General features: G+C 47.4%; 16 non-coding genes and 1 pseudogene across 16 annotated transcripts; all 17 read right to left on the bottom strand.

Moving 5' to 3' along the window:
- Window positions 1-921: 921 nt before the first annotated feature.
- Window positions 922-1,112, bottom strand: LOC142727797 (U2 spliceosomal RNA). The gene has a single exon (XR_012877262.1). It is a non-coding gene; the product is annotated as a U2 spliceosomal RNA (small nuclear RNA).
- Window positions 1,113-2,236: 1,124 nt separating this feature from the next.
- LOC142727778 (U2 spliceosomal RNA) lies at window positions 2,237-2,423 on the bottom strand. Its single transcript, XR_012877247.1, has one exon. It is a non-coding gene; the product is annotated as a U2 spliceosomal RNA (small nuclear RNA).
- Window positions 2,424-3,551: 1,128 nt separating this feature from the next.
- Window positions 3,552-3,742, bottom strand: LOC142727732 (U2 spliceosomal RNA). The gene has a single exon (XR_012877205.1). It is a non-coding gene; the product is annotated as a U2 spliceosomal RNA (small nuclear RNA).
- Window positions 3,743-4,867: 1,125 nt separating this feature from the next.
- LOC142727756 (U2 spliceosomal RNA) lies at window positions 4,868-5,058 on the bottom strand. The gene has a single exon (XR_012877227.1). It is a non-coding gene; the product is annotated as a U2 spliceosomal RNA (small nuclear RNA).
- A 1,119-nt stretch (window positions 5,059-6,177) lies between these two features.
- On the bottom strand, window positions 6,178-6,368 carry LOC142727760 (U2 spliceosomal RNA). Its single transcript, XR_012877231.1, has one exon. It is a non-coding gene; the product is annotated as a U2 spliceosomal RNA (small nuclear RNA).
- Window positions 6,369-7,487: 1,119 nt separating this feature from the next.
- LOC142727796 (U2 spliceosomal RNA) lies at window positions 7,488-7,678 on the bottom strand. Its single transcript, XR_012877261.1, has one exon. It is a non-coding gene; the product is annotated as a U2 spliceosomal RNA (small nuclear RNA).
- A 1,118-nt stretch (window positions 7,679-8,796) lies between these two features.
- LOC142727794 (U2 spliceosomal RNA) lies at window positions 8,797-8,987 on the bottom strand. Its single transcript, XR_012877260.1, has one exon. It is a non-coding gene; the product is annotated as a U2 spliceosomal RNA (small nuclear RNA).
- Window positions 8,988-10,110: 1,123 nt separating this feature from the next.
- Window positions 10,111-10,301, bottom strand: LOC142727793 (U2 spliceosomal RNA). Its single transcript, XR_012877259.1, has one exon. It is a non-coding gene; the product is annotated as a U2 spliceosomal RNA (small nuclear RNA).
- A 1,124-nt stretch (window positions 10,302-11,425) lies between these two features.
- On the bottom strand, window positions 11,426-11,616 carry LOC142727792 (U2 spliceosomal RNA). The gene has a single exon (XR_012877258.1). It is a non-coding gene; the product is annotated as a U2 spliceosomal RNA (small nuclear RNA).
- A 1,134-nt stretch (window positions 11,617-12,750) lies between these two features.
- On the bottom strand, window positions 12,751-12,941 carry LOC142727791 (U2 spliceosomal RNA). The gene has a single exon (XR_012877257.1). It is a non-coding gene; the product is annotated as a U2 spliceosomal RNA (small nuclear RNA).
- Window positions 12,942-14,068: 1,127 nt separating this feature from the next.
- On the bottom strand, window positions 14,069-14,259 carry LOC142727725 (U2 spliceosomal RNA). The gene has a single exon (XR_012877199.1). It is a non-coding gene; the product is annotated as a U2 spliceosomal RNA (small nuclear RNA).
- Window positions 14,260-15,374: 1,115 nt separating this feature from the next.
- LOC142727790 (U2 spliceosomal RNA) lies at window positions 15,375-15,565 on the bottom strand. Its single transcript, XR_012877256.1, has one exon. It is a non-coding gene; the product is annotated as a U2 spliceosomal RNA (small nuclear RNA).
- Window positions 15,566-16,696: 1,131 nt separating this feature from the next.
- LOC142727733 (U2 spliceosomal RNA) lies at window positions 16,697-16,887 on the bottom strand. Its single transcript, XR_012877206.1, has one exon. It is a non-coding gene; the product is annotated as a U2 spliceosomal RNA (small nuclear RNA).
- Window positions 16,888-18,006: 1,119 nt separating this feature from the next.
- LOC142727789 (U2 spliceosomal RNA) lies at window positions 18,007-18,197 on the bottom strand. The gene has a single exon (XR_012877255.1). It is a non-coding gene; the product is annotated as a U2 spliceosomal RNA (small nuclear RNA).
- Window positions 18,198-19,331: 1,134 nt separating this feature from the next.
- LOC142727788 (U2 spliceosomal RNA) lies at window positions 19,332-19,522 on the bottom strand. Its single transcript, XR_012877254.1, has one exon. It is a non-coding gene; the product is annotated as a U2 spliceosomal RNA (small nuclear RNA).
- Window positions 19,523-20,639: 1,117 nt separating this feature from the next.
- LOC142727700 (U2 spliceosomal RNA) lies at window positions 20,640-20,830 on the bottom strand. Its single transcript, XR_012877176.1, has one exon. It is a non-coding gene; the product is annotated as a U2 spliceosomal RNA (small nuclear RNA).
- Window positions 20,831-21,958: 1,128 nt separating this feature from the next.
- LOC142727780 (U2 spliceosomal RNA) lies at window positions 21,959-22,136 on the bottom strand (annotated as a pseudogene).
- Between the last annotated feature and the right edge of the window lie 876 nt (window positions 22,137-23,012).

Raw genomic sequence — 23,012 nt, 5'->3', positions numbered from 1 at the left:
CAGTGCTGCCTGCTGAGCAGCACTGACCAACACTGCCTGGGCCCAGGCTTTTATCTCTGAGGCCCCATTATGATGTCAGAAAGCTGGCTCTGGCTCCTGAGGTCTCCACTATGACACGTGCAAAGTTCCGTCTGAACTTTATATAAGACGGTGCGGCTCAGTCAGTCACTCAGTGTTGCCTGAGAGGGCAACACTGCAACAGCCGGCCCCCAGGCTGTCTTTTTTTTGCACAGCTAGTTGCCTCCAGGAGGCCACAAGAGGGAGACAAGGGACTGCAAAATGGAAAATAGGCATCCACCAACTTTACAGACAACTTGTTCTCCTTGCTCCTACAACCTCCATCCTTGCACAGTTTGTTATTCTTCCAGGTAACATAGTAACAAATCCAAATTGCTGCTCTCTTTGTAGGCAAGCAAGGGTTTGTTGCAACTGCAATTCTTACTTCTTCTTGAAATGTAGGGACCACAGTACATTCCATCACATCCATCTAGTGTACACAGGTAGGTCCATTGTGACGGGCGGGCGAGCGGGCGGGCTGGCTGGCTGCTTTAATGGCTGTTTGCTGTTCCCCTACTCCACTCCACTATTTGACTATGGTGCTGCATCAATCAGTGGCTGGCTCAGGTGCAGCTCTTTAACCTACCTAGGAGGGAGGGCGGAGAGAAGACAAGGAAGGTGAATGAGCTGTTCCAATGTGAAATGCCGGAAACACAGAAACACAGACGACACAAAACAAGAGGTGGCAATGTATTAATTAATTGCATTTAATAAATTAGCTCATTATCACACATGACTGTACAAATGCATTGTCCAACAGGTGTTGAAATAATGGGATTAAAAGGGGAGATCCCATCCGAAAGACAAAAACAATGGCAAACACAAAAAGCACTTTTGGAATCTGATTTTAGTAAACACATAAGGAAAGGGTGCACCGGTCCTGGAAATACTGCAATACCAGGTCAATGCGTGGAGTGGACAGAGCAAGCTCTATTTCCATCTCCCTGTTCTAAAAATCCATTTAATATATGGTCCCCAGATAGGGGACGTATCAGATATTAAACTGATAAGAACAGATACTACACTTGATCTTAGCCAAAAGGCCGAGAAGCGATAACCCGAACGTGCCGCGCGTTTTGCTTCTTTTGCTTGCACCACAATGCAGTGCTGAAAGAGGAGGAATCGACATAAAAACGCCTTCCTGGCAACGCCCAAATGCCCTCCTGCCGTGCAAACACTGGCAGCAGCAGCAGCAGCAGCAGCAGTAAGTGCATGCCCACTGCCACCCCTTCTCCTTTCACACCTTGTATCAGCTTTAATCCAGTCCAGTGCTGCCTGCTGAGCAGCACTGACCAACACTGCCTGGGCCCAGGCTTTTATCTCTGAGGCCCCATTATGATGTCAGAAAGCTGGCTCTGGCTCCTGAGGTCTCCACTATGACACGTGCAAAGTTCCGTCTGAACTTTATATAAGACGGTGCGGCTCAGTCAGTCACTCAGTGTTGCCTGAGAGGGCAACACTGCAACAGCCGGCCCCCAGGCTGTCTTTTTTTTGCACAGCTAGTTGCCTCCAGTAGGCCACAAGAGGGAGACAAGGGACTGCAAAATGGAAAATAAGCATCCACCAACTTTACAGACAACTTGTTCTCCTTGCTCCTACAACCTCCATCCTTGCACAGTTTGTTATTCTTCCAGGTAACATAGTAACAAATCCAAATTGCTGCTCTCTTTGTAGGCAAGCAAGGGTTTGTTGCAACTGCAATTCTTACTTCTTCTTGAAATGTAGGGACCACAGTACATTCCATCACATCCATCTAGTGTACACAGGTAGGTCCATTGTGACGGGCGGGCGGGCTGGCTGCTTTAATAGCTGTTTGCTGTTCCCCTACTCCACTCCACTATTTGACTATGGTGCTGCATCAATCAGTGGCTGGCTCAGGTGCAGCTCTTTAACCTACCTAGGAGGGAGGGCGGAGAGAAGACAAGGAAGGTGAATGAGCTGTTCCAATGTGAAATGCCAGAAACACAGAAACACAGACGACACAAAACAAGAGGTGGCAATGTATTAATTAATTGCATTTAATAAATTAGCTCATTATCACACATGACTGTACAAATGCATTGTCCAACAGGCATTATCACACATGACTGTACAAATGCATTGTCCAACAGGTGTTGAAATAATGGGATTAAAAGGGAGATCCCATCCGAAAGAACAAAAACGCAAACACAAAAAGCACTTTTGGATCATTTTAAACTACTGCAGTACCAGGTCAAATGCGTGGAGTGGACAGAGCAAGCTCTATTTCCATCTCCCTGTTCTAAAAATCCATTTAATATATGGTACCCAGATAGGGGACGTATCAGATATTAAACTGATAAGAACAGATACTACACTTGATCTTAGCCAAAAGGCCGAGAAGCGATAACCCGAACGTGCCGCGCGTTTTGCTTCTTTTGCTTGCACCACAATGCAGTGCTGAAAGAGGAGGAATCGACATAAAAACGCCTTCCTGGCAACGCTTAAATGCCCTCCTGCCGTGCAAACACTGGCAGCAGCAGCAGCAGTAAGTGCATGCCCACTGCCACCCCTTCTCCTTTCACACCTTGTATCAGCTTTAATCCAGTCCAGTGCTGCCTGCTGAGCAGCACTGACCAACACTGCCTGGGCCCAGGCTTTTATCTCTGAGGCCCCATTATGATGTCAGAAAGCTGGCTCTGGCTCCTGAGGTCTCCACTATGACACGTGCAAAGTTCCGTCTGAACTTTATATAAGACGGTGCGGCTCAGTCAGTCACTCAGTGTTGCCTGAGAGGGCAACACTGCAACAGCCGGCCCCCAGGCTGTCTTTTTTTTGCACAGCTAGTTGCCTCCAGGAGGCCACAAGAGGGAGACAAGGGACTGCAAAATGGAAAATAGGCATCCACCAACTTTACAGACAACTTGTTCTCCTTGCTCCTACAACCTCCATCCTTGCACAGTTTGTTATTCTTCCAGGTAACATAGTAACAAATCCAAATTGCTGCTCTCTTTGTAGGCAAGCAAGGGTTTGTTGCAACTGCAATTCTTACTTCTTCTTGAAATGTAGGGACCACAGTACATTCCATCACATCCATCTAGTGTACACAGGTAGGTCCATTGTGACGGGAGGGCGGGCGGGGCGGGCGGGCTGGCTGGCTGCTTTAATGGCTGTTTGCTGTTCCCCTACTCCACTCCACTATTTGACTATGGTGCTGCATCAATCAGTGGCTGGCTCAGGTGCAGCTCTTTAACCTACCTAGGAGGGAGGGCGGAGAGAAGACAAGGAAGGTGAATGAGCTGTTCCAATGTGAAATGCCGGAAACACAGAAACACAGACGACACAAAACAAGAGGTGGCAATGTATTAATTAATTGCATTTAATAAATTAGCTCATTATCACACATGACTGTACAAATGCATTGTCCAACAGGTGTTGAAATAATGGGATTAAAAGGGGAGATCCCATCCGAAAGACAAAAACAATGGCAAACACAAAAAGCACTTTTGGAATCTGATTTTAGTAAACACATAAGGAAAGGGTGCACCGGTCCTGGAAATACTGCAATACCAGGTCAATGCGTGGAGTGGACAGAGCAAGCTCTATTTCCATCTCCCTGTTCTAAAAATCCATTTAATATATAGTCCCCAGATAGAGGACGTATCAGATATTAAACTGATAAGAACAGATACTACACTTGATCTTAGCCAAAAGGCCGAGAAGCGATAACCCGAACGTGCCGCGCGTTTTGCTTCTTTTGCTTGCACAACAATGCAGTGCTGAAAGAGGAGGAATCGACATAAAAACGCCTTCCTGGCAACGCCCAAATGCCCTACTGCCGTGCAAACACTGGCAGCAGCAGCAGCAGCAGCAGCAGTAAGTGCATGCCCACTGCCACCCCTTCTCCTTTCACACCTTGTATCAGCTTTAATCCAGTCCAGTGCTGCCTGCTGAGCAGCACTGACCAACACTGCCTGGGCCCAGGCTTTTATCTCTGAGGCCCCATTATGATGTCAGAAAGCTGGCTCTGGCTCCTGAGGTCTCCACTATGACACGTGCAAAGTTCCGTCTGAACTTTATATAAGACGGTGCGGCTCAGTCAGTCACTCAGTGTTGCCTGAGAGGGCAACACTGCAACAGCCGGCCCCCAGGCTGTCTTTTTTTTTGCACAGCTAGTTGCCTCCAGGAGGCCACAAGAGGGAGACAAGGAACTGCAAAATGGAAAATAGGCATCCACCAACTTTACAGACAACTTGTTCTCCTTGCTCCTACAACCTCCATCCTTGCACAGTTTGTTATTCTTCCAGGTAACATAGTAACAAATCCAAATTGCTGCTCTCTTTGTAGGCAAGCAAGGGTTTGTTGCAACTGCAATTCTTACTTCTTCTTGAAATGTAGGGACCACAGTACATTCCATCACATCCATCTAGTGTACACAGGTAGGTCCATTGTGACGGGCGGGCGGGCGGGCTGGCTGCTTTAATGGCTGTTTGCTGTTCCCCTACTCCACTCCACTATTTGACTATGGTGCTGCATCAATCAGTGGCTGGCTCAGGTGCAGCTCTTTAACCTACCTAGGAGGGAGGGCGGAGAGAAGACAAGGAAGGTGAATGAGCTGTTCCAATGTGAAATGCCGGAAACACAGAAACACAGACGACACAAAACAAGAGGTGGCAATGTATTAATTAATTGCATTTAATAAATTAGCTCATTATCACACATGACTGTACAAATGCATTGTCCAACAGGTGTTGAAATAATGGGATTAAAAGGGGAGATCCCATCCGAAAGACAAAAACAATGGCAAACACAAAAAGCACTTTTGGAATCTGATTTTAGTAAACACATAAGGAAAGGGTGCACCGGTCCTGGAAATACTGCAATACCAGGTCAATGCGTGGAGTGGACAGAGCAAGCTCTATTTCCATCTCCCTGTTCTAAAAATCCATTTAATATATGGTCCCCAGATAGGGGACGTATCAGATATTAAACTGATAAGAACAGATACCACACTTGATCTTAGCCAAAAGGCCGAGAAGCGATAACCCGAACGTGCCGCGCGTTTTGCTTCTTTTGCTTGCACCACAATGCAGTGCTGAAAGAGGAGGAATCGACATAAAAACGCCTTCCTGGCAACGCCCAAATGCCCTCCTGCCGTGCAAACACTGGCAGCAGCAGCAGCAGCAGTAAGTGCATGCCCACTGCCACCCCTTCTCCTTTCACACCTTGTATCAGCTTTAATCCAGTCCAGTGCTGCCTGCTGAGCAGCACTGACCAACACTGCCTGGGCCCAGGCTTTTGTCTCTGAGGCCCCATTATGATGTCAGAAAGCTGGCTCTGGCTCCTGAGGTCTCCACTATGACACGTGCAAAGTTCCGTCTGAACTTTATATAAGACGGTGCGGCTCAGTCAGTCACTCAGTGTTGCCTGAGAGGGCAACACTGCAACAGCCGGCCCCCAGGCTGTCTTTTTTTTGCACAGCTAGTTGCCTCCAGGAGGCCACAAGAGGGAGACAAGGGACTGCAAAATGGAAAATAGGCATCCACCAACTTTACAGACAACTTGTTCTCCTTGCTCCTACAACCTCCATCCTTGCACAGTTTGTTATTCTTCCAGGTAACATAGTAACAAATCCAAATTGCTGCTCTCTTTGTAGGCAAGCAAGGGTTTGTTGCAACTGCAATTCTTACTTCTTCTTGAAATGTAGGGACCACAGTACATTCCATCACATCCATCTAGTGTACACAGGTAGATCCATTGTGACGGGCGGGCGGGCGGGCTGGCTGCTTTAATGGCTGTTTGCTGTTCCCCTACTCCACTCCACTATTTGACTATGGTGCTGCATCAATCAGTGGCTGGCTCAGGTGCAGCTCTTTAACCTACCTAGGAGGGAGGGCGGAGAGAAGACAAGGAAGGTGAATGAGCTGTTCCAATGTGAAATGCCGGAAACACAGAAACACAGACGACACAAAACAAGAGGTGGCAATGTATTAATTAATTGCATTTAATAAATTAGCTCATTATCACACATGACTGTACAAATGCATTGTCCAACAGGTGTTGAAATAATGGGATTTAAAAGGGGAGATCCCATCCGAAAGACAAAAACAATGGCAAACACAAAAAGCACTTTTGGAATCTGATTTTAGTAAACACATAAGGAAAGGGTGCACCGGTCCTGGAAATACTGCAATACCAGGTCAATGCGTGGAGTGGACAGAGCAAGCTCTATTTCCATCTCCCTGTTCTAAAAATCCATTTAATATATGGTACCCAGATAGGGGACGTATCAGATATTAAACTGATAAGAACAGATACTACACTTGATCTTAGCCAAAAGGCCGAGAAGCGATAACCCGAACGTGCCGCGCGTTTTGCTTCTTTTGCTTGCACCACAATGCAGTGCTGAAAGAGGAGGAATCGACATAAAAACGCCTTCCTGGCAACGCTTAAATGCCCTCCTGCCGTGCAAACACTGGCAGCAGCAGCAGCAGTAAGTGCATGCCCACTGCCACCCCTTCTCCTTTCACACCTTGTATCAGCTTTAATCCAGTCCAGTGCTGCCTGCTGAGCAGCACTGACCAACACTGCCTGGGCCCAGGCTTTTATCTCTGAGGCCCCATTATGATGTCAGAAAGCTGGCTCTGGCTCCTGAGGTCTCCACTATGACACGTGCAAAGTTCAGTCTGAACTTTATATAAGACGGTGCGACTCAGTCAGTCACTCAGTGTTGCCTGAGAGGGCAACACTGCAACAGCCGGCCCCCAGGCTGTCTTTTTTTTGCACAGCTAGTTGCCTCCAGGAGGCCACAAGAGGGAGACAAGGGACTGCAAAATGGAAAATAGGCATCCACCAACTTTACAGACAACTTGTTCTCCTTGCTCCTACAACCTCCATCCTTGCACAGTTTGTTATTCTTCCAGGTAACATAGTAACAAATCCAAATTGCTGCTCTCTTTGTAGGCAAGCAAGGGTTTGTTGCAACTGCAATTCTTACTTCTTCTTGAAATGTAGGGACCACAGTACATTCCATCACATCCATCTAGTGTACACAAGTAGGTCCATTGTGACGGGCGGGCGGGCGGGCGGGCTGGCTGCTTTAATGGCTGTTTGCTGTTCCCCTACTCCACTCCACTATTTGACTATGGTGCTGCATCAATCAGTGGCTGGCTCAGGTGCAGCTCTTTAACCTACCTAGGAGGGAGGGCGGAGAGAAGACAAGGAAGGTGAATGAGCTGTTCCAATGTGAAATGCCGGAAACACAGAAACACAGACGACACAAAACAAGAGGTGGCAATGTATTAATTAATTGCATTTAATAAATTAGCTCATTATCACACATGACTGTACAAATGCATTGTCCAACAGGTGTTGAAATAATGGGATTAAAAGGGGAGATCCCATCCGAAAGACAAAAACAATGGCAAACACAAAAAGCACTTTTGGAATCTGATTTTAGTAAACACATAAGGAAAGGGTGCACCGGTCCTGGAAATACTGCAATACCAGGTCAATGCGTGGAGTGGACAGAGCAAGCTCTATTTCCATCTCCCTGTTCTAAAAATCCATTTAATATATGGTCCCCAGATAGGGGACGTATCAGATATTAAACTGATAAGAACAGATACTACACTTGATCTTAGCCAAAAGGCCGAGAAGCGATAACCCGAACGTGCCGCGCGTTTTGCTTCTTTTGCTTGCACCACAATGCAGTGCTGAAAGAGGAGGAATCGACATAAAAACGCCTTCCTGGCAACGCCCAAATGCCCTCCTGCCGTGCAAACACTGGCAGCAGCAGCAGCAGCAGTAAGTGCATGCCCACTGCCACCCCTTCTCCTTTCACACCTTGTATCAGCTTTAATCCAGTCCAGTGCTGCCTGCTGAGCAGCACTGACCAACACTGCCTGGGCCCAGGCTTTTATCTCTGAGGCCCCATTATGATGTCAGAAAGCTGGCTCTGGCTCCTGAGGTCTCCACTATGACACGTGCAAAGTTCCGTCTGAACTTTATATAAGACGGTGCGGCTCAGTCAGTCACTCAGTGTTGCCTGAGAGGGCAACACTGCAACAGCCGGCCCCCAGGCTGTCTTTTTTTTGCACAGCTAGTTGCCTCCAGGAGGCCACAAGAGGGAGACAAGGGACTGCAAAATGGAAAATAGGCATCCACCAACTTTACAGACAACTTGTTCTCCTTGCTCCTACAACCTCCATCCTTGCACAGTTTGTTATTCTTCCAGGTAACATAGTAACAAATCCAAATTGCTGCTCTCTTTGTAGGCAAGCAAGGGTTTGTTGCAACTGCAATTCTTACTTCTTCTTGAAATGTAGGGACCACAGTACATTCCATCACATCCATCTAGTGTACACAGGTAGGTCCATTGTGACGGGCGGGCGGGCGGGCTGGCTGCTTTAATGGCTGTTTGCTGTTCCCCTACTCCACTCCACTATTTGACTATGGTGCTGCATCAATCAGTGGCTGGCTCAGGTGCAGCTCTTTAACCTACCTAGGAGGGAGGGCGGAGAGAAGACAAGGAAGGTGAATGAGCTGTTCCAATGTGAAATGCCGGAAACACAGAAACACAGACGACACAAAACAAGAGGTGGCAATGTATTAATTAATTGCATTTAATAAATTAGCTCATTATCACACATGACTGTACAAATGCATTGTCCAACAGGTGTTGAAATAATGGGATTAAAAGGGGAGATCCCATCCGAAAGACAAAAACAATGGCAAACACAAAAAGCACTTTTGGAATCTGATTTTAGTAAACACATAAGGAAAGGGTGCACCGGTCCTGGAAATACTGCAATACCAGGTCAATGCGTGGAGTGGACAGAGCAAGCTCTATTTCCATCTCCCTGTTCTAAAAATCCATTTAATATATGGTCCCCAGATAGGGGACGTATCAGATATTAAACTGATAAGAACAGATACTACACTTGATCTTAGCCAAAAGGCCGAGAAGCGATAACCCGAACGTGCCGCGCGTTTTGCTTCTTTTGCTTGCACCACAATGCAGTGCTGAAAGAGGAGGAATCGACATAAAAACGCCTTCCTGGCAACGCCCAAAGGCCCTCCTGCTGTGCAAACACTGGCAGCAGCAGCAGCAATAAGTGCATGCCCACTGCCACCCCTTCTCCTTTCACACCTTGTATCAGCTTTAATCCAGTCCAGTGCTGCCTGCTGAGCAGCACTGACCAACACTGCCTGGGCCCAGGCTTTTATCTCTGAGGCCCCATTATGATGTCAGAAAGCTGGCTCTGGCTCCTGAGGTCTCCACTATGACACGTGCAAAGTTCCGTCTGAACTTTATATAAGACGGTGCGCCTCAGTCAGTCACTCAGTGTTGCCTGAGAGGGCAACACTGCAACAGCCAGCCCCCAGGCTGTCTTTTTTTTGCACAGCTAGTTGCCTCCAGGAGGCCACAAGAGGGAGACAAGGGACTGCAAAATGGAAAATAGGCATCCACCAACTTTACAGACAACTTGTTCTCCTTGCTCCTACAACCTCCATCCTTGCACAGTTTGTTATTCTTCCAGGTAACATAGTAACAAATCCAAATTGCTGCTCTCTTTGTAGGCAAGCAAGGGTTTGTTGCAACTGCAATTCTTACTTCTTCTTGAAATGTAGGGACCACAGTACATTCCATCACATCCATCTAGTGTACACAGGTAGGTCCATTGTGACGGGCGGGCGGGCGGGCGGGCGGGCTGGCTGCTTTAATGGCTGTTTGCTGTTCCCCTACTCCACTCCACTATTTGACTATGGTGCTGCATCAATCAGTGGCTGGCTCAGGTGCAGCTCTTTAACCTACCTAGGAGGGAGGGCGGAGAGAAGACAAGGAAGGTGAATGAGCTGTTCCAATGTGAAATGCCGGAAACACAGAAACACAGACGACACAAAACAAGAGGTGGCAATGTATTAATTAATTGCATTTAATAAATTAGCTCATTATCACACATGACTGTACAAATGCATTGTCCAACAGGTGTTGAAATAATGGGATTAAAAGGGGAGATCCCATCCGAAAGACAAAAACAATGGCAAACACAAAAAGCACTTTTGGAATCTGATTTTAGTAAACACATAAGGAAAGGGTGCACCGGTCCTGGAAATACTGCAATACCAGGTCAATGCGTGGAGTGGACAGAGCAAGCTCTATTTCCATCTCCCTGTTCTAAAAATCCATTTAATATATGGTCCCCAGATAGGGGACGTATCAGATATTAAACTGATAAGAACAGATACTACACTTGATCTTAGCCAAAAGGCCGAGAAGCGATAACCCGAACGTGCCGCGCGTTTTGCTTCTTTTGCTTGCACCACAATGCAGTGCTGAAAGAGGAGGAATCGACATAAAAACGCCTTCCTGGCAACGCCCAAAGGCCCTCCTGCTGTGCAAACACTGGCAGCAGCAGCAATAAGTGCATGCCCACTGCCACCCCTTCTCCTTTCACACCTTGTATCAGCTTTAATCCAGTCCAGTGCTGCCTGCTGAGCAGCACTGACCAACACTGCCTGGGCCCAGGCTTTTATCTCTGAGGCCCCATTATGATGTCAGAAAGCTGGCTCTGGCTCCTGAGGTCTCCACTATGACACGTGCAAAGTTCCGTCTGAACTTTATATAAGACGGTGCGGCTCAGTCAGTCACTCAGTGTTGCCTGAGAGGACAACACTGCAACAGCCGGCCCCCAGGCTGTCTTTTTTTTGCACAGCTAGTTGCCTCCAGGAGGCCACAAGAGGGAGACAAGGGACTGCAAAATGGAAAATAGGCATCCACCAACTTTACAGACAACTTGTTCTCCTTGCTCCAACAACCTCCATCCTTGCACAGTTTGTTATTCTTCCAGGTAACATAGTAACAAATCCAAATTGCTGCTCTCTTTGTAGGCAAGCAAGGGTTTGTTGCAACTGCAATTCTTACTTCTTCTTGAAATGTAGGGACCACAGTACATTCCATCACATCCATCTAGTGTACACAGGTAGGTCCATTGTGACGGGCGGGCGGGCGGGCGGGCGGACGGGCTGGCTGCTTTAATGGCTGTTTGCTGTTCCCCTACTCCACTCCACTATTTGACTATGGTGCTGCATCAATCAGTGGCTGGCTCAGGTGCAGCTCTTTAACCTACCTAGGAGGGAGGGCGGAGAGAAGACAAGGAAGGTGAATGAGCTGTTCCAATGTGAAATGCCGGAAACACAGAAACACAGACGACACAAAACAAGAGGTGGCAATGTATTAATTAATTGCATTTAATAAATTAGCTCATTATCACACATGACTGTACAAATGCATTGTCCAACAGGTGTTGAAATAATGGGATTAAAAGGGGAGATCCCATCCGAAAGACAAAAACAATGGCAAACACAAAAAGCACTTTTGGAATCTGATTTTAGTAAACACATAAGGAAAGGGTGCACCGGTCCTGGAAATACTGCAATACCAGGTCAATGCGTGGAGTGGACAGAGCAAGCTCTATTTCCATCTCCCTGTTCTAAAAATCCATTTAATATATGGTCCCCAGATAGGGGACGTATCAGATATTAAACTGATAAGAACAGATACTACACTTGATCTTAGCCAAAAGGCCGAGAAGCGATAACCCGAACGTGCCGCGCGTTTTGCTTCTTTTGCTTGCACCACAATGCAGTGCTGAAAGAGGAGGAATCGACATAAAAACGCCTTCCTGGCAACGCCCAAATGCCCTCCTGCCGTGCAAACACTGGCAGCAGCAGCAGCAGCAGCAGCAGCAGCAGTAAGTGCATGCCCACTGCCACCCCTTCTCCTTTCACACCTTGTATCAGCTTTAATCCAGTCCAGTGCTGCCTGCTGAGCAGCACTGACCAACACTGCCTGGGCCCAGGCTTTTATCTCTGAGGCCCCATTATGATGTCAGAAAGCTGGCTCTGGCTCCTGAGGTCTCCACTATGACACGTGCAAAGTTCCGTCTGAACTTTATATAAGACGGTGCGGCTCAGTCAGTCACTCAGTGTTGCCTGAGAGGGCAACACTGCAACAGCCGGCCCCCAGGCTGTCTTTTTTTTGCACAGCTAGTTGCCTCCAGGAGGCCACAAGAGGGAGACAAGGGACTGCAAAATGGAAAATAGGCATCCACCAACTTTACAGACAACTTGTTCTCCTTGCTCCTACAACCTCCATCCTTGCACAGTTTGTTATTCTTCCAGGTAACATAGTAACAAATCCAAATTGCTGCTCTCTTTGTAGGCAAGCAAGGGTTTGTTGCAACTGCAATTCTTACCTCTTCTTGAAATGTAGGGACCACAGTACATTCCATCACATCCATCTAGTGTACACAGGTAGGTCCATTGTGACGGGCGGGCGGGCGGGCGGGCTGGCTGCTTTAATGGCTGTTTGCTGTTCCCCTACTCCACTCCACTATTTGACTATGGTGCTGCATCAATCAGTGGCTGGCTCAGGTGCAGCTCTTTAACCTACCTAGGAGGGAGGGCGGAGAGAAGACAAGGAAGGTGAATGAGCTGTTCCAATGTGAAATGCCGGAAACACAGAAACACAGACGACACAAAACAAGAGGTGGCAATGTATTAATTAATTGCATTTAATAAATTAGCTCATTATCACACATGACTGTACAAATGCATTGTCCAACAGGTGTTGAAATAATGGGATTAAAAGGGGAGATCCCATCCGAAAGACAAAAACAATGGCAAACACAAAAAGCACTTTTGGAATCTGATTTTAGTAAACACATAAGGAAAGGGTGCACCGGTCCTGGAAATACTGCAATACCAGGTCAATGCGTGGAGTGGACAGAGCAAGCTCTATTTCCATCTCCCTGTTCTAAAAATCCATTTAATATATGGTCCCCAGATAGGGGACGTATCAGATATTAAACTGATAAGAACAGATACTACACTTGATCTTAGCCAAAAGGCCGAGAAGCGATAACCCGAACGTGCCGCGCGTTTTGCTTCTTTTGCTTGCACCACAATGCAGTGCTGAAAGAGGAGTAATCGACATAAAAACGCCTTCCTGGCAACGCCCAAATGCCCTCCTGCCGTGCAAACACTGGCAGCAGCAGCAGCAGCAGCAGCAGCAGTAAGTGCATGCCCACTGCCACCCCTTCTCCTTTCACACCTTGTATCAGCTTTAATCCAGTCCAGTGCTGCCTGCTGAGCAGCACTGACCAACACTGCCTGGGCCCAGGCTTTTATCTCTGAGGCCCCATTATGATGTCAGAAAGCTGGCTCTGGCTCCTGAGGTCTCCACTATGACATGTGCAAAGTTCCGTCTGAACTTTATATAAGACGGTGCGGCTCAGTCAGTCACTCAGTGTTGCCTGAGAGGGCAACACTGCAACAGCCGGCCCCCAGGCTGTCTTTTTTTTGCACAGCTAGTTGCCTCCAGGAGGCCACAAGAGGGAGACAAGGGACTGCAAAATGGAAAATAGGCATCCACCAACTTTACAGACAACTTGTTCTCCTTGCTCCTACAACCTCCATCCTTGCACAGTTTGTTATTCTTCCAGGTAACATAGTAACAAATCCAAATTGCTGCTCTCTTTGTAGGCAAGCAAGGGTTTGTTGCAACTGCAATTCTTACTTCTTCTTGAAATGTAGGGACCACAGTACATTCCATCACATCCATCTAGTGTACACAGGTAGGTCCATTGTGACGGGCGGGCGGGCGGGCTGGCTGCTTTAATGGCTGTTTGCTGTTCCTCTACTCCACTCCACTATTTGACTATGGTGCTGCATCAATCAGTGGCTGGCTCAGGTGCAGCTCTTTAACCTACCTAGGAGGGAGGGCGGAGAGAAGACAAGGAAGGTGAATGAGCTGTTCCAATGTGAAATGCCGGAAACACAGAAACACAGACGACACAAAACAAGAGGTGGCAATGTATTAATTAATTGCATTTAATAAATTAGCTCATTATCACACATGACTGTACAAATGCATTGTCCAACAGGTGTTGAAATAATGGGATTAAAAGGGGAGATCCCATCCGAAAGACAAAAACAATGGCAAACACAAAAAGCACTTTTGGAATCTGATTTTAGTAAACGCATAAGGAAAGGGTGCACCGGTCCTGGAAATACTGCAATACCAGGTCAATGCGTGGAGTGGACAGAGCAAGCTCTATTTCCATCTCCCTGTTCTAAAAATCCATTTAATAAATGGTCCCCAGATAGGGGACGTATCAGATATTAAACTGATAAGAACAGATACTACACTTGATCTTAGCCAAAAGGCCGAGAAGCGATAACCCGAACGTGCCGCGCGTTTTGCTTCTTTTGCTTGCACCACAATGCAGTGCTGAAAGAGGAGGAATCGACATAAAAACGCCTTCCTGGCAACGCCCAAAGGCCCTCCTGCTGTGCAAACACTGGCAGCAGCAGTAGCAATAAGTGCATGCCCACTGCCACCCCTTCTCCTTTCACACCTTGTATCAGCTTTAATCCAGTCCAGTGCTGCCTGCTGAGCAGCACTGACCAACACTGCCTGGGCCCAGGCTTTTATCTCTGAGGCCCCATTATGATGTCAGAAAGCTGGCTCTGGCTCCTGAGGTCTCCACTATGACACGTGCAAAGTTCCGTCTGAACTTTATATAAGACGGTGCGGCTCAGTCAGTCACTCAGTGTTGCCTGAGAGGGCAACACTGCAACAGCCGGCCCCCAGGCTGTCTTTTTTTTGCACAGCTAGTTGCCTCCAGAAGGCCACAAGAGGGAGACAAGGGACTGCAAAATGGAAAATAGGCATCCACCAACTTTACAGACAACTTGTTCTCCTTGCTCCTACAACCTCCATCCTTGCACAGTTTGTTATTCTTCCAGGTAACATAGTAACAAATCCAAATTGCTGCTCTCTTTGTAGGCAAGCAAGGGTTTGTTGCAACTGCAATTCTTACTTCTTCTTGAAATGTAGGGACCACAGTACATTCCATCACATCCATCTAGTGTACACAGGTAGGTCCATTGTGACGGGCGGGCGGGCGGGCTGGCTGCTTTAATGGCTGTTTGCTGTTCCCCTACTCCACTCCACTATTTGACTATGGTGCTGCATCAATCAGTGGCTGGCTCAGGTGCAGCTCTTTAACCTACCTAGGAGGGAGGGCGGAGAGAAGACAAGGAAGGTGAATGAGCTGTTCCAATGTGAAATGCCGGAAACACAGAAACACAGACGACACAAAACAAGAGGTGGCAATGTATTAATTAATTGCATTTAATAAATTAGCTCATTATCACACATGACTGTACAAATGCATTGTCCAACAGGTGTTGAAATAATGGGATTAAAAGGGGAGATCCCATCCGAAAGACAAAAACAATGGCAAACACAAAAAGCACTTTTGGAATCTGATTTTAGTAAACACATAAGGAAAGGGTGCACCGGTCCTGGAAATACTGCAATACCAGGTCAATGCGTGGAGTGGACAGAGCAAGCTCTATTTCCATCTCCCTGTTCTAAAAATCCATTTAATATATGGTCCCCAGATAGGGGACGTATCAGATATTAAACTGATAAGAACAGATACTACACTTGATCTTAGCCAAAAGGCCGAGAAGCGATAACCCGAACGTGCCGCGTGTTTTGCTTCTTTTGCTTGCACCACAATGCAGTGCTGAAAGAGGAGTAATCGACATAAAAACGCCTTCCTGGCAACGCCCAAATGCCCTCCTGCCGTGCAAACACTGGCAGCAGCAGCAGCAGCAGCAGCAGCAGTAAGTGCATGCCCACTGCCACCCCTTCTCCTTTCACACCTTGTATCAGCTTTAATCCAGTCCAGTGCTGCCTGCTGAGCAGCACTGACCAACACTGCCTGGGCCCAGGCTTTTATCTCTGAGGCCCCATTATGATGTCAGAAAGCTGGCTCTGGCTCCTGAGGTCTCCACTATGACACGTGCAAAGTTCCGTCTGAACTTTATATAAGACGGTGCGGCTCAGTCAGTCACTCAGTGTTGCCTGAGAGGGCAACACTGCAACAGCCGGCCCCCAGGCTGTCTTTTTTTTGCACAGCTAGTTGCCTCCAGGAGGCCACAAGAGGGAGACAAGGGACTGCAAAATGGAAAATAGGCATCCACCAACTTTACAGACAACTTGTTCTCCTTGCTCCTACAACCTCCATCCTTGCACAGTTTGTTATTCTTCCAGGTAACATAGTAACAAATCCAAATTACTGCTCTCTTTGTAGGCAAGCAAGGGTTTGTTGCAACTGCAATTCTTACTTCTTCTTGAAATGTAGGGACCACAGTACATTCCATCACATCCATCTAGTGTACACAGGTAGGTCCATTGTGACGGGCGGGCGGGCGGGCGGGCTGGCTGCTTTAATGGCTGTTTGCTGTTCCCCTACTCCACTCCACTATTTGACTATGGTGCTGCATCAATCAGTGGCTGGCTCAGGTGCAGCTCTTTAACCTACCTAGGAGGGAGGGCGGAGAGAAGACAAGGAAGGTGAATGAGCTGTTCCAATGTGAAATGCCGGAAACACAGAAACACAGACGACACAAAACAAGAGGTGGCAATGTATTAATTAATTGCATTTAATAAATTAGCTCATTATCACACATGACTGTACAAATGCATTGTCCAACAGGTGTTGAAATAATGGGATTAAAAGGGGAGATCCCATCCGAAAGACAAAAACAATGGCAAACACAAAAAGCACTTTTGGAATCTGATTTTAGTAAACGCATAAGGAAAGGGTGCACCGGTCCTGGAAATACTGCAATACCAGGTCAATGCGTGGAGTGGACAGAGCAAGCTCTATTTCCATCTCCCTGTTCTAAAAATCCATTTAATATATGGTCCCCAGATAGGGGACCTATCAGATATTAAACTGATAAGAACAGATACTACACTTGATCTTAGCCAAAAGGCCGAGAAGCGATAACCCGAACGTGCCGCGCGTTTTGCTTCTTTTGCTTGCACCACAATGCAGTGCTGAAAGAGGAGGAATCGACATAAAAACGCCTTCCTGGCAACGCCCAAAGGCCCTCCTGCTGTGCAAACACTGGCAGCAGCAGCAGCAATAAGTGCATGCCCACTGCCACCCCTTCTCCTTTCACACCTTGTATCACCTTTAATCCAGTCCAGTGCTGCCTGCTGAGCAGCACTGACCAACACTGCCTGGGCCCAGGCTTTTATCTCTGAGGCCCCATTATGATGTCAGAAAGCTGGCTCTGGCTCCTGAGGTCTCCACTATGACACGTGCAAAGTTCCGTCTGAACTTTATATAAGACGGTGTGGCTCAGTCAGTCACTCAGTGTTGCCTGAGAGGGCAACACTGCAACAGCCGGCCCCCAGGCTGTCTTTTTTTTGCACAGCTAGTTGCCTCCAGGAGGCCACAAGAGGGAGACAAGGGACTGCAAAATGGAAAATAGGCATCCACCAACTTTACAGACAACTTGTTCTCCTTGCTCCTACAACCTCCATCCTTGCACAGTTTGTTATTCTTCCAGGTAACATAGTAACAAATCCAAATTACTGCTCTCTTTGTAGGCAAGCAAGGGTTTGTTGCAACTGCAATTCTTACTTCTTCTTGAAATGTAGGGACCACAGTACATTCCATCACATCCATCTAGTGTACACAGGTAGGTCCATTGTGACGGGCGGGCGGGCGGGCGGGCTGGCTGCTTTAATGGCTGTTTGCTGTTCCCCTACTCCACTCCACTATTTGACTATGGTGCTGCATCAATCAGTGGCTGGCTCAGGTGCAGCTCTTTAACCTACCTAGGAGGGAGGGCGGAGAGAAGACAAGGAAGGTGAATGAGCTGTTCCAATGTGAAATGCCGGAAACACAGAAACACAGACGACACAAAACAAGAGGTGGCAATGTATTAATTAATTGCATTTAATAAATTAGCTCATTATCACACATGACTGTACAAATGCATTGTCCAACAGGTGTTGAAATAATGGGATTAAAAGGGGAGATCCCATCCGAAAGACAAAAACAATGGCAAACACAAAAAGCACTTTTGGAATCTGATTTTAGTAAACACATAAGGAAAGGGTGCACCGGTCCTGGAAATACTGCAATACCAGGTCAATGCGTGGAGTGGACAGAGCAAGCTCTATTTCCATCTCCCTGTTCTAAAAATCCATTTAATATATGGTCCCCAGATAGGGGACGTATCAGATATTAAACTGATAAGAACAGATACTACACTTGATCTTAGCCAAAAGGCCGAGAAGCGATAACCCGAACGTGCCGCGCGTTTTGCTTCTTTTGCTTGCACCACAATGCAGTGCTGAAAGAGGAGGAATCGACATAAAAACGCCTTCCTGGCAACGCCCAAATGCCCTCCTGCCGTGCAAACACTGGCAGCAGCAGCAGCAGCAGCAGCAGCAGCAGTAAGTGCATGCCCACTGCCACCCCTTCTCCTTTCACACCTTGTATCAGCTTTAATCCAGTCCAGTGCTGCCTGCTGAGCAGCACTGACCAACACTGCCTGGGCCCAGGCTTTTATCTCTGAGGCCCCATTATGATGTCAGAAAGCTGGCTCTGGCTCCTGAGGTCTCCACTATGACACGTGCAAAGTTCCGTCTGAACTTTATATAAGACGGTGTGGCTCAGTCAGTCACTCAGTGTTGCCTGAGAGGGCAACACTGCAACAGCCGGCCCCCAGGCTGTCTTTTTTTTGCACAGCTAGTTGCCTCCAGGAGGCCACAAGAGGGAGAAAAGGGACTGCAAAATGGAAAATAGGCATCCACCAACTTTACAGACAACTTGTTCTCCTTCCTCCTACAACCTCCATCCTTGCACAGTTTGTTATTCTTCCAGGTAACATAGTAACAAATCCAAATTGCTGCTCTCTTTGTAGGCAAGCAAGGGTTTGTTGCAACTGCAATTCTTACTTCTTCTTGAAATGTAGGGACCACAGTACATTCCATCACATCCATCTAGTGTACACAGGTAGGTCCATTGTGACGGGCGGGCGGGCGGGCGGGCTGGCTGCTTTAATGGCTGTTTGCTGTTCCCCTACTCCACTCCACTATTTGACTATGGTGCTGCATCAATCAGTGGCTGGCTCAGGTGCAGCTCTTTAACCTACCTAGGAGGGAGGGCGGAGAGAAGACAAGGAAGGTGAATGAGCTGTTCCAATGTGAAATGCCGGAAACACAGAAACACAGACGACACAAAACAAGAGGTGGCAATGTATTAATTAATTGCATTTAATAAATTAGCTCATTATCACACATGACTGTACAAATGCATTGTCCAACAGGTGTTGAAATAATGGGATTAAAAGGGGAGATCCCATCCGAAAGACAAAAACAATGGCAAACACAAAAAGCACTTTTGGAATCTGATTTTAGTAAACACATAAGGAAAGGGTGCACCGGTCCTGGAAATACTGCAATACCAGGTCAATGCGTGGAGTGGACAGAGCAAGCTCTATTTCCATCTCCCTGTTCTAAAAATCCATTTAATATATGGTCCCCAGATAGGGGACGTATCAGATATTAAACTGATAAGAACAGATACTACACTTGATCTTAGCCAAAAGGCCGAGAAGCGATAACCCGAACGTGCCGCGCGTTTTGCTTCTTTTGCTTGCACCACAATGCAGTGCTGAAAGAGGAGGAATCGACATAAAAACGCCTTCCTGGCAACGCCCAAATGCCCTCCTGCCGTGCAAACACTGGCGGCAGCAGCAGCAGCAGCAGCAGCAGCAGTAAGTGCATGCCCACTGCCACCCCTTCTCCTTTCACACCTTGTATCAGCTTTAATCCAGTACAGTGCTGCCTGCTGAGCAGCACTGACCAACACTGCCTGGGCCCAGGCTTTTATCTCTGAGGCCCCATTATGATGTGAGAAAGCTGGCTCTGGCTCCTGAGGTCTCCACTATGACACGTGCAAACTTCCGTCTGAACTTTATATAAGACGGTGCGGCTCAGTCAGTCACTCAGTGTTGCCTGAGAGGGCAACACTGCAACAGCCGGCCCCCAGGCTGTCTTTTTTTTGCACAGCTAGTTGCCTCCAGGAGGCCACAAGAGGGAGACAAGGGACTGCAAAATGGAAAATAGGCATCCACCAACTTTACAGACAACTTGTTCTCCTTGCTCCTACAACCTCCATCCTTGCACAGTTTGTTATTCTTCCAGGTAACATAGTAACAAATCCAAATTGCTGCTCTCTTTGTAGGCAAGCAAGGGTTTGTTGCAACTGCAATTCTTACTTCTTCTTGAAATGTAGGGACCACAGTACATTCCATCACATCCATCTAGTGTACACAGGTAGGTCCATTGTGACGGGCGAGCTGGCTGCTTTAATGGCTGTTTGCTGTTCCCCTACTCCACTATTTGACTATGGTGCTGCATCAATCAGTGGCTGGCTCAGGTGCAGCTCTTTAACCTACCTAGGAGGGAGGGCGGAGAGAAGACAAGGAAGGTGAATGAGCTGTTCCAATGTGAAATGCCGGAAACACAGAAACACAGACGACACAAAACAAGAGGTGGCAATGTATTAATTAATTGCATTTAATAAATTAGCTCATTATCACACATGACTGTACAAATGCATTGTCCAACAGGTGTTGAAATAATGGGATTAAAAGGGGAGATCCCATCCGAAAGAAAAAAACAATGGCAAACACAAAAAGCACTTTTGGAATCTGATTTTAGTAAACGCATAAGGAAAGGGTGCACCGGTCCTGGAAATACTGCAATACCAGGTCAATGCGTGGAGTGGACAGAGCAAGCTCTAGTTCCATCTCCCTGTTCTAAAAATCCATTTAATATATGGTCCCCAGATAGGGGACGTATCAGATATTAAACTGATAAGAACAGATACTACACTTGATCTTAGCCAAAAGGCCGAGAAGCGATAACCCGAACGGGCCGCGCGTTTTGCTTCTTTTGCTTGCACCACAATGCAGTGCTGAAAGAGGAGGAATCGACATAAAAACGCCTTCCTGGCAACGCCCAAATGCCCTCCTGCCGTGCAAACACTGGCAGCAGCAGCAGCAGCAGCAGCAGTAAGTGCATGCCCACTGCCACCCCTTCTCCTTTCACACCTTGTATCAGCTTTAATCCAGTCCAGTGCTGCCTGCTGAGCAGCACTGACCAACACTGCCTGGGCCCAGGCTTTTATCTCTGAGGCCCCATTATGATGTCAGAAAGCTGGCTCTGGCTCCTGAGGTCTCCACTATGACACGTGCAAAGTTCCGTCTGAACTTTATATAAGACGGTGCGGCTCAGTCAGTCACTCAGTGTTGCCTGAGAGGGCAACACTGCAACAGCCGGCCCCCAGGCTGTCTTTTTTTTGCACAGCTAGTTGCCTCCAGGAGGCCACAAGAGGGAGACAAGGGACTGCAAAATGGAAAATAGGCATCCACCAACTTTACAGACAACTTGTTCTCCTTGCTCCTACAACCTCCATCCTTGCACAGTTTGTTATTCTTCCAGGTAACATAGTAACAAATCCAAATTGCTGCTCTCTTTGTAGGCAAGCAAGGGTTTGTTGCAACTGCAATTCTTACTTCTTCTTGAAATGTAGGGACCACAGTACATTCCATCACATCCATCTAGTGTACACAGGTAGGTCCATTGTGACGGGCGGGCGGGCGGGCGGGCTGGCTGCTTTAATGGCTGTTTGCTGTTCCCCTACTCCACTCCACTATTTGACTATGGTGCTGCATCAATCAGTGGCTGGCTCAGGTGCAGCTCTTTAACCTACCTAGGAGGGAGGGCGGAGAGAAGACAAGGAAGGTGAATGAGCTGTTCCAATGTGAAATGCCGGAAACACAGAAACACAGACGACACAAAACAAGAGGTGGCAATGTATTAATTAATTGCATTTAATAAATTAGCTCATTATCACACATGACTGTACAAATGCATTGTCCAACAGGTGTTGAAATAATGGGATTAAAAGGGGAGATCCCATCCGAAAGAAAAAAACAATGGCAAACACAAAAAGCACTTTTGGAATCTGATTTTAGTAAACGCATAAGGAAAGGGTGCACCGATCCTGGAAATACTGCAATACCAGGTCAATGCGTGGAGTGGACAGAGCAAGCTCTATTTCCATCTCCCTGTTCTAAAAATCCATTTAATATATGGTCCCCAGATAGGGGACGTATCAGATATTAAACTGATAAGAACAGATACTACACGGGGGGGGCGGAGCTAGCCGCTGACTGGAATGGCGGTGTAGTGCACTTTCTCCCGCTTCAGCAATAGCATTACAATGGCTCACAGCGGCATAAGACCTGCTACGGAAGTTTTACTTACCGGAACAGATTCCTGATACAGCCGACATCGATGTGGAATATGACCAGGAGACGACAGGTCAAAGCGGAACCCAAAAAACTCCCGGATTACTTCTCTGCGACGAGCCGGTCACAAGATGGCGCCGACTCACTGTCTGTGCCGGACGCGCGACAACATCACAAGCAGCTATCGGCTGCACCAGGTCAGTCTGCAGAGGGGGAAACACAGGGCAGGATGGAAGAAGTGTCAGGCCCCGGTAAACGAGGAGCGACGGGATCGGGCCCATCCTCGCCCAACAGTAAAGGCCCTGCTTTTAAAAAAGCGCTCTTCCCTCACAGCTTGCCATCACAAGATACTCTCCTCACGGCTTCTGATATGTCTGGATTGTCTGAGATTTCAGATGATGCTCCCCTGACCACTGCAGTCATGAAGGGGTTAATGCATACATTGCAGACTTCCATTTCTGGAGTGCTGGATCGGATACTGGCACAAATTCACACGACGGTGGATGACCTAGGATACCGCACGGATCATCTAGAACGCAGCATGGGAGACCATGCCAAGGCTCACAATGATCTTATCGACGCACATGCTGAGTTTAAGGATGAGGTGAGATGGCTAAAAGACAAGCTCATGGATCAAGAAGATAGGTCGAGGAGAAATAATCTAAAAATCAGAGGGATCCCTGAAGAAATCTCACCCTCTGAATTACCCAATTTTCTGCAGACCATGTTTAAAGCCTTGGTTCCAATGTTTGCTCCACTGGATATAACTTTGGACAGATCACACAGAATTC

This window comes from Rhinoderma darwinii, unplaced genomic scaffold (genome assembly GCF_050947455.1).
Source record: "Rhinoderma darwinii isolate aRhiDar2 unplaced genomic scaffold, aRhiDar2.hap1 Scaffold_649, whole genome shotgun sequence".
Taxonomy (NCBI): Eukaryota; Metazoa; Chordata; class Amphibia; order Anura; family Rhinodermatidae; genus Rhinoderma; species Rhinoderma darwinii.
This window is presented reverse-complemented; position numbering and strand designations above follow the sequence as displayed.